Here is a 9,550-nt window from a genome sequence, read left to right on the forward strand (position 1 = left end):
CATATCAAGGTCAGCAACTTGTGAACCACTTGTTGTACAGTTTGTGTCTTCACTGAAACCATTATTGGAGGTAGCGTCCATGCGAGCAATCTTTGAAAAAAAATCATACAAATCTGTTTCAGCATTAAATTCATCGTTTGCCTTTTCTTCGTTGCTCAAAATAAGCTCCTCTGAAACTGAATCTACTACTTCGAGCTCAGCATTTTCTTTGGCTTTGCTTCTTGCAGAAATATGCTCCCAGAATTGATCGTAATTAAGGATCTGCATCTAATCCCCTTCACCTTTACTGAAGACAACCTGGCTTCGTTCACTAATCTCCTCTATTTCCCGATCTAGAATCCTTGAGATTTCGTAAATAAATTCCTCTACAAAATAGTCCCACCGTGTGGGATATGCTTCTGCTAGTTCTTGAACCTTCTTATTAAAATCTGAGTTTACAACCTCTTCAAAAGCTGCAATCATCTGATTTTCCGGAACATTTTGGCTCTTCATCTCGCCTTCATAACATGCAATAAAACCTTTTGGATCATATCCCTGAAAATTATGATACTGCTCACATACAACATTAAGTGCTAGTTCTACAGCATCATCAATCTGCTTTTTGATCAGCATGGCTTTCGTTTCCTGTAGACATCCCAAAAAATGACAAATTTGCAACTGCTAGATTTTTATCAAATCCATTAGAACTAAAATCATCAATAAACTCCTTTAATTTTTATGGCATCTTCATCTTTACCTCCACCCCGGCTCGTTTTATGTCTGGTTCACCAAAGATGTCGGGGGATATGTGTTCCAAAGGTGAGCCGACAGGCCTCTGGCTATAGGAGGTGTGAACAGACACTGAAAGATCTGGCAAATACCATAATTATCAATTAATTGATTAATGCTTTGAGTACAACTTAATCCTTAGCCAAGGCAGGTTGTTAACAACACCGTCACTTGAATCATCTACTAACTAGGAGTTTAAGCTCCCGTTTACAAGATTAACCGGGCCGTTAACGACACTGGACTTAATAGACTATTAAATCAATCTCTAGCTAAAGACGGTGATGAAAATTTTTCTCTGCCGCTTTAATTGCTTCAAATATCTTCAAGATTCTGCATTGCTCTTGTTCCTTGCTTAACCTCGCTTTCCCCTTGCCTTCTTAATCATGGCTGCTCATCTTATGCTCAACGAGAGAGACTTCATGCTTGCTTAGATCCGAGATCGAGAGAGAAAGTCGTTTTTTCTCCTCCCCGACTCTGACTTCTCAAGTTGTATCCTTCTTCCTTGTTCAAGCAACTCCTCCTTCTTTTTGCTTCAATCCGAGAGCGAGAGATCCTTCGTTTTCACTCTGCCTTGGTTCTAAGGCACGAGAGCGAGGTAGCCTGTATCATGCTTCAAACTCTCCCTTGCCTCTTTTCCTTTCCATGCCAAGGACAAGAGAGAGAAGGCTTTCTTTTGCTTGCCTTGCTTCTCCTTCTCCAAATAGAGAGCCTTTTGCTTAGTGCTTTTCTTCACCTCCTCCTCCCTCCGAGCTTTGCTTGTTTTGTTAGCTGATGACGCGAGAGAGAGAGAGGGAGCTTTTGCTTGCCGAGGATGAGAGCAAGAGAGAGCTTCTCCCTTTGCTCGTATATGAGGACAAGAGAGAGAGAGAGATGGCTCCCTTCAAAGCCCCTCCTTCAAAGCCCCTCCTTCCTCTCGTCTCTTCGTTACCCTTACTCCTCTTCGAGCTGCGCTTGCCAAGGACGAGAGCCAGAGAGAGGGAGCTCTGCTTGCTCCCAGCCTCTTCCCCCTCGCAACCCTCTTCGCCTTATGCCTTTCTTTCCTCCTTTGCTATGCCTAGAACAAGCTGGAGAGAGAGAGCCTTTGCTTTGTGCTTTTCCCCACCTCCTCTCCCAGATTAGCTAGCCGAGGACGAGTGGACAAGAGGGAGCTTAAGAGCTTTGCCTTGGTCCCTTCCCCTTCTGCCGTCTTCTTCTTCTTGCTGAGCCTTCCTTACCCTATTCTACCCCTTCTTTTTTCTACACCAAACTTGCAACGACGGTGACGTGGTGTAAGAGGCGAATCTATGACATGGCAGCCCGTTTTTCGGACAGCGCAAAATTCGGCAGAAGTGGCCCCAAAAGTCTTCGCCCCAGCTCGCTCTGCACTTCTTCCTTCTTCGCCCACTGTTTCTAGGCCTTGTAGCGACCGGCTCGATCTCCTCTTCCTCTCGCCTGCGTGGTGTTTTCTGCCTGCGCCATATCGCCATGCTTTTTTTTCTTTTATTTGCTTCCACACTCAAGCACTTACTTAGTTATTTGGACGGCCTTTGATTTGGCGGGCGGCCACTAGCCCCCTTAGCTTTGGGCGGCCGGCCTTTAACTTAATTGAGTGGCCTAGCCACTTTGTAATGGCACAACATTTGGCGTGAGTATCAAGCAAGACATGCTTTCGTAAAGGCACCACATTTGGCGAAAGCATTGCCTAGCTATGACCAAGCATTGCCAAGCACTTCGTCTTTCCCTAGCAGCGCCTGTCGAGCAATCCCATCATGGGTTTTGTTGCCCTTATCAAGAGACAACCTTTCAAACAAAGAGCTCATCAAGAGCTTTTTGTGCTTACGTAATGGCACCACATTAGGCATACACTTCATGATTTCATAAAGGCGCCATAGTTGGTATACGCATCGACCAAATCATTGTTCATAGTGACATGCCAGCCAAAGCAGCCCTTGATTGACAATATCATCCGGATCCCAAAATTCATCCTGCTCAGCTGTGCCAGCAGCTAAGACCGGCCTCAAGCCATATTATCTCATGAACCCAAACTCGGTCTGACGAGCCGTTAATTCCTTTAGACTATCAAACTGCATATAAAGCATACAAACCTTACTGAGGCTGTAAAATTCCCAAATGGCACTCTCACCGAGCAGACCGGATTGGTACGGACCCAACCCCCAATAAATCTTTAATGACCAATATCTTAGCAACTAAAACTCCGATCACTGATCTGAAAAGACCGACACGCTCCACAAAATGAGCACTTCAGGACCGTGCATTCACTTCATTTTTGTCACCTCAGCTGCAGTTGCCCAATCTAATACAGATCTGCAATCGTCTTAAACTCCGATTGACAAGCCGTAAAGATAGGCCGGTAGAGCACTTCAAGAACTACAGTTCGAGATCATAATCTCCTATCTGTCCTCACTTCAAGCATATTCATTTTTGGCATCAGAGGCATTTGTTGGCCCTTTTAAGCCGCAGAGCATGTTAACAAGCACAGATCAGCTCACTAAATGTGTAGGCTTCAAAGAAGCTTAGATTGCATTTCTTTACTCTTTTTCTCATCATGAAAGCGGAGTTGCATGACACCGGGCTTCCACCTCAAGCTCAACCCTAGCTTACCTAAGGTCAAAGTACTTTTACACTAACTTTTGGAGGCCTTCAATGAAGCTAAACCTAAGGTCTTTATGCTCCATTGGTTAGCCTTTCTCTTTGATAGACCATCTCTCATTTTGGCCCCATTACCATTGGACACGTGTTGACATATATCTATAAGCACATGTCTATATCCTAACCCTTGTTCCCATTTATTCTCCCACATTAAATGATCAGTTTAATATGAGAAAATCATTTGGGTTTGTTAGATGTTAGATTTTATGACATTACCTCTCTCTTGAAATCATAGTTTTCAAAGCCTTCATGATTAGTCAACCTACTTAGCAGGTAGAGGATCCCTTTTTACCCTACGACATCTTTTATAGATGGATGACCAATCCATTTGGTGCGTGCGGGAGACATAGCTGCCGCAAGCATGTCTTCTCTTTAGTCCATTTCATTCTCCCAAAGTAGAGTGACAAATTCTACTTGGTATTTGAGAGACGTCGTCATCACAAACATGATTCCAAGCATGCATACTATTTAAATTTGTGCACAACTACAATAGAATTAGTCTTTTAAGACAAAAAACATGGGTCATTTAAAAGAAATCTGTACATTTTCTTACTTTAATGTAGCATTTTCAGCATTGACAAGGTCCACACTATCCTTAAGATGTATTCCTTGCATCCATCTAGCATCTTCAAAAGGATAATTTTTGAAATTAATAAGATACCTTCGGATATATAGTACCTTGTCTTCATGCCGAAGGATAGCTTCGGGTTCTAGCACCTCTTCTTGGTCTTCAACTTCGGGAGGGTCTTCAATAATTGGTTCACTTGGTGGCTTCCCTTTGTAGGGCTTAAGTAGGCTCACATGAGAGGCATTGTGTATGAGCCAATGGTTGGGCAAATTGAGTGGGTAAGCAATCTCATTGATGGGCTTCAAGATTTGGAAAGGACCATCCTAACTTAGCATAATACTTTTGATGGCCACTATGATTTTTGCCGGTCGTTTGCCTCAATCGAGCCTTATGAAACTTAAGTAATATCCAATTATTTTCTTTGAACGTTAAGGCCCTTTTGTGCTTGTCAGCAGTAGCTTTTTGCGTTTGTTGAGAGATGGATATAGACTCCTTAATCTTTTGAAAAGATTCTTATAGGTCATGGCTAGACTCATCGGCAACGAAGATCTTCCCATGTACTTCGAGTAGCAAGGGACTTTTAAGTCTTCCCTTCATGATCTCCAAAGGTACTTTTCCATTAGAAGTATGTAAAATATTATTGTTGGCATACTCTACAAGAGTTATGTACTTTTCCCATTGTGAGCGTTGATCTACTTCGGTAACACAAGTCTTGAGTAGATCAAGTATCGTAAGATTTGATATCTCACTTTGGCCATCCGTTTGTGGGTGATAGGCCGAAGAGAAATTCAATCTTGTTCTTAAATTTTCAAAGAGACCTTTCTAGAAGTTACTAGTCATTCTAGGATATCTATCTGACACGATGGATGTTGGTAATCCATGGTGTTTGAAAATTTGAGATATGAAGAGACTTGCCATTTGGTGTGCCTTAATAGCCTTTTTTGACAAGAATAAAGTGTGCTTGCTTGCTAAACCTATCGACTATTGTCCATATTCCGGTACTCCCATGGATAGACTTGGGCTATCCAAAGATGAAATCCATGGATATACTCTCCCATGGTGAATTTGGAATAGGCAATGGCTAGAGTAATCTAGGTTGCTTCCCTCTATCATACTTGGTCTTTTGGCATACTACACATTTTGAAACATACTCTTGTATGTCCACTTTCATGGTAGGCCAAAATAAATACGTCTCTACTACTCTAAGAGTAGGTTGAATACCTCTATGCCGCCCATAGAGAGGAGCATGGGATTCATACATAACTATCTTAGGAAGGGAATGGGTAACAATTGCCTATTGCCGTGGAGAAGATAACCATCTTGCAAGGTAAATGGTTCCTCTTTATTCCCCAAATCAAGGGTTGACATTATGTCTCTATATTCAGGGTCAGTAGCATACTCATCTATCATAGAAGATAGATCATTGTGAGTAGCTATAGACACCGCATTAACTTTTGGTCATCATGAAAGTGCATCGGCCACTTGATTGTGCTTACCATCAGTGTGAGCAATATGAAAATTAAATTGCAAAAGAAAATTTTTCATTTGTTTGTTGGAAAGCTTGGTTTGTATCATGAAATACTTGAGACTTTGGTAGTCAGTTGGTAGAATAAACGGAGTCCCCAATAAGTAGTGCTTCCATGTGTCTAGGACATGTAGAACAGGTTAAAGCTCTTTCTTATAAATGTCAAAGACTCGTTCATCAGGATTCGATATTGAGCCTTCGTCTCTCATATGCTATCGCATGCCCTTCGTGAAGCAAAACTGCTCCAAGGCAATCACCAAAAGCATCACATTGGACCTCAAATGGCTTTGAGAGATTGGGAAGCATGAGGACGTGTTTGGAGGTAAGCTTTTCTTTGAGCTTATCAAAAGCATACAAGAAAGAAGTACACACGGTGCAACTACTGCCTCTTGAGTCTTCCTCAAAATTCTCCACAGTGGAAGTAACACACACTGAGGTGGTGCATGAATGTTGTCTCACAGCTTCCATGTGGCAACAAACCTTTGGACCAAATGAGTTAGTATGTATGCACGGATATCTGCAAGCACACAAGGTGCGTATCTTGGTAGATGACGGGGCTACTCACAATTTCATCAATTATGGATTGGTGAAAAGGCTCAAACTACCTCAAACTCCGAGTACCCACCGCTACAAGGTAGCAATGATGAATGGATATGATATTGAAATATGGGATACTCAATGGCAAGCTGTTCCATTGGAAGTACAAGGGTAATCTACTTGTTTGGATTTTCAGGTTATGAACATGGAAAGGGCTCACGTGGTTCTTGGTAGGGAGTGGTTTCATAGCCTAGGACCATCATTGAAGCGTAGCTATGAGCACAACAGCTTGATGTTTGAATCCCATGGCGCACATGTGTTGTTTTTTGGAGAAAAATATATACCTTCATCACCACTGATTTGTATTGCTGAGCTTATGCAACTCGTTTCTGATAATGAAATAGATCAGGTTTTCTTGTGTTACTCACTGTCTCATTTTCTTTCTAACATTGAGTCTGTTGAACATTCCTCAACGTCGCATAATTCTCTCTCCTCTATTCCACCAATTGCTAATTCTAAACAACCAAACGTTGCTAGTCAATTACAAAAATTATTAAAGGAATTTTAAGATGTATCACCAAATGATTTGCCATCAGGATTACCTCTGACACGATCAGTACAACATAGCATTGACGTGGCTGCAGGCTGTAAACCTGTTAGTAAACCACCTTACCGTATGAGTTACTTAGAGGCTGCTGAGGTGGAACGTCAACTTGTTGACTACCTTAGCAGAGGGTTTATACAACCCAGTTCTTCACCATGGGCTTCGCCTATCCTTTTAGTGAAGAAAAAGGACGGCAGTATGCGCATGTGCGTAGACTATCGGGGCTTAAATACGGTTACAGTTAAGAACAAATACCCATTGCCAAGAGTAGATGAGTTATTTGATAAGCTAACTCATGCTTGCATTTTTTCGAAAATCGACTTCGGGTCAGGATAGCACCAAGTCCGTATTTGGCATGCCAATATACCTAAGACTGCATTCCGAACATGGTTTGGACACTACGAGTTTTTGGTGATGCCCTTTGGGTTAACCAATGCACCCGCAACATTCTTGACACTTATGGATAGTGTCTTGAAGCCATATTTGGGCAAATTTGTCATTGTTTTCCTCAATGACATCCTAGTCTATAGTGCTTCTGAAGAAGAGCACTTACAACATCTCAGGCAGGTTTTTGAGTTTTTACGTACAAACAAGTTATATGCCAAGGAATCTAAATGTGATTTTCTAAAAGATGAAATTCATTATTTAGGGCATGTTATTTCAGCTCATGGCCTATATATGGATCAATCAACAAGGCAGGGCAAGGCTAGGTGGTGTGGAACGGTATTTCAACTAGGGCAAAGGGCCAAGGGCATGCCTATATAAAGGGTGGTTGGGTGGTGGACTCTCTGGCTCCAGTCACCCCTGTCTTACATTTATCCACTATCCTTATTTGATGATAGCCACTTTTAAGGTCAATTCTACTGAAGTAGGTAGAGCCTTGTAGCTTATCAAACATATCTTCTACCCGAGGCACGATTTTTTTTTTTTTTGATAGTGATATGGTTTAGTGCTCGATAGTCCACACACATATGGTACATTGTACCATCTTTCTTTTGCACTAAAAGGACTAGAGAACAAAAAAGGAGAGGAGATAGGTCTCACCATCCCTTTGTCTACCAATTTCTATACTTACCTCATGATCTCCTCTTATTGAGCTTGAGAGACTCGATAAGGAGGCTTGTAAGGCGGTGAGCTTCCTAGAAGGAGCTCAATTTGATGGTCATCATCCCCTCGTTTTGAAGGTAATTCCATAGGGATATCATCCATGAACACATCTTGGAATCCGTTTAGAAAATTAGACAAGTCTAACTCTTCTTGATTCCTACCATTTACATTTGATGAAATATTAGGATCTTTTAGAGACTCTTTGACAAAAATCATGTATGCAAAAACTGAGCTCTTCATTGATTTATCAAAAGCAGGAGGATTTACAAGTGGAATAGTGCGATTACGCTCACTAGAATCTATATACATGTTCTTTCCACTGTAGGTGAAGTAGATTCTTTTTTAGGGAACTTCATATTGGCAGCCATGCGATCAAACCATGGCGCCCCTAGGATAGCATCCTCATGTTGGAGAGGAGAGATGAGAAAGTCTTCTTTGTCGACATAGCTTTGGACATGAAGCCTCAAATTCCCAATCAAGGGAGTAACGGAGGCTTGCTATTTCTTGAAAGCTATGTCAACCATTACAATATCTCCCATCTTGAAAGCTTGAATGCCCAACTTGGTGGCAAACTCCGTTGATATGAAGTTGTGAGTACATCCAGGGTCAAACAAGATGAAGAAATCACGTTGTCTTACCTTTCCTCAAGAATAGGAAAGTGATGATTGAGCATCCTTTTTTGGAGCCTCGATGGTGGAAGCCCTAGGAGTGTCATTGTGAGCATTCTTCTTGGGGCAAGAACAATAGCCATGGCATTGCTCTCCACACTTGAAACACTTATGGTCCTTGCGAAAAGCTTCAAGCTCTTCATGAGAGAGTTTGTTTTTGCCTTTGTAAACTCCCTTCTCCTTGGACCCCTCGTTGTCACTTGTTGTTGGAAGTGCCTTGAGAAGAATTTTGAGCATTGGTTTTCCCTTTTGCATCATTTTTATCTTTGTTTTCCATGGGCTTGACATTTTGTCTAGCCCCTTGTTGGAAATTGATGTGTCAAGCAACCATGGTGTGATGGATTACTTCAGTCATAGACCCAGCTCGTTCAGAGTTGACATATTCGTCCATCTATTCAGGTAATCCCACACAAAATTATTGCTTTTGCTCAGCAAAGTCCATCTTTTGGAAGACAGTAGCCTTGAGATGTAAATCCCAAAACTTTTCTACATACTTGTGGATAGACCATGAGTGTCAGGACACCAGCATGGACGGACTAGACAAGGGCAAGGCCGGGCTAGGCAGTGTGGAAAGGGAGTCCAACTACGGCAAAGGGCCAGGGGCTATGCTATTTAGTGGGTGGTTGGGCGGTGGACTCCTAGGTTCTAGTTCCCCTTATCTAACATTGGTATCAAGAGCTTGGTTCTTTTTTTGGAAAGGCATAGCCGTGGAGGAGGGGAGCCACACAAACTTGCATAAGCAAGTAGCTGTTGGGATCACCAAACCGTGGAACATCTCTCTTGTGAGGAGGATGACAAGCAAGAATTCCATGGGCAACCCCCCTTGCCAGGAAGAGTGGCCGAGGTGGACCTGCACCAAATTCGTCCCTTGCGGGCTCTATGGCTTCGGGCTGGGCGGGGGAGCATTTCACGACCTAGGGCCAAAGCCCCTCACTTCGTACAGTGGCCCCCATGGCCCCCTTCCTTACTCGCGTGCTACTGTGAGCCGCTGCACGTTCGCTTTTTCACATTATAAGGGCGCCCAACCCCCTTCGGGGTTAGTGGCCACACCCTATTTTCAAGAACAAAAGGCGGTACCCACAATGGGGTACCCCACCCCCTTCCTTGTGTGCGGATTCGGCAAG

The sequence above is a fragment of the Adiantum capillus-veneris genome, chromosome 5 (assembly GCF_014529385.1).
Source record: "Adiantum capillus-veneris isolate H3 chromosome 5, ASM1452938v2, whole genome shotgun sequence".
Lineage (NCBI taxonomy): Eukaryota > Viridiplantae > Streptophyta > Polypodiopsida > Polypodiales > Pteridaceae > Adiantum > Adiantum capillus-veneris.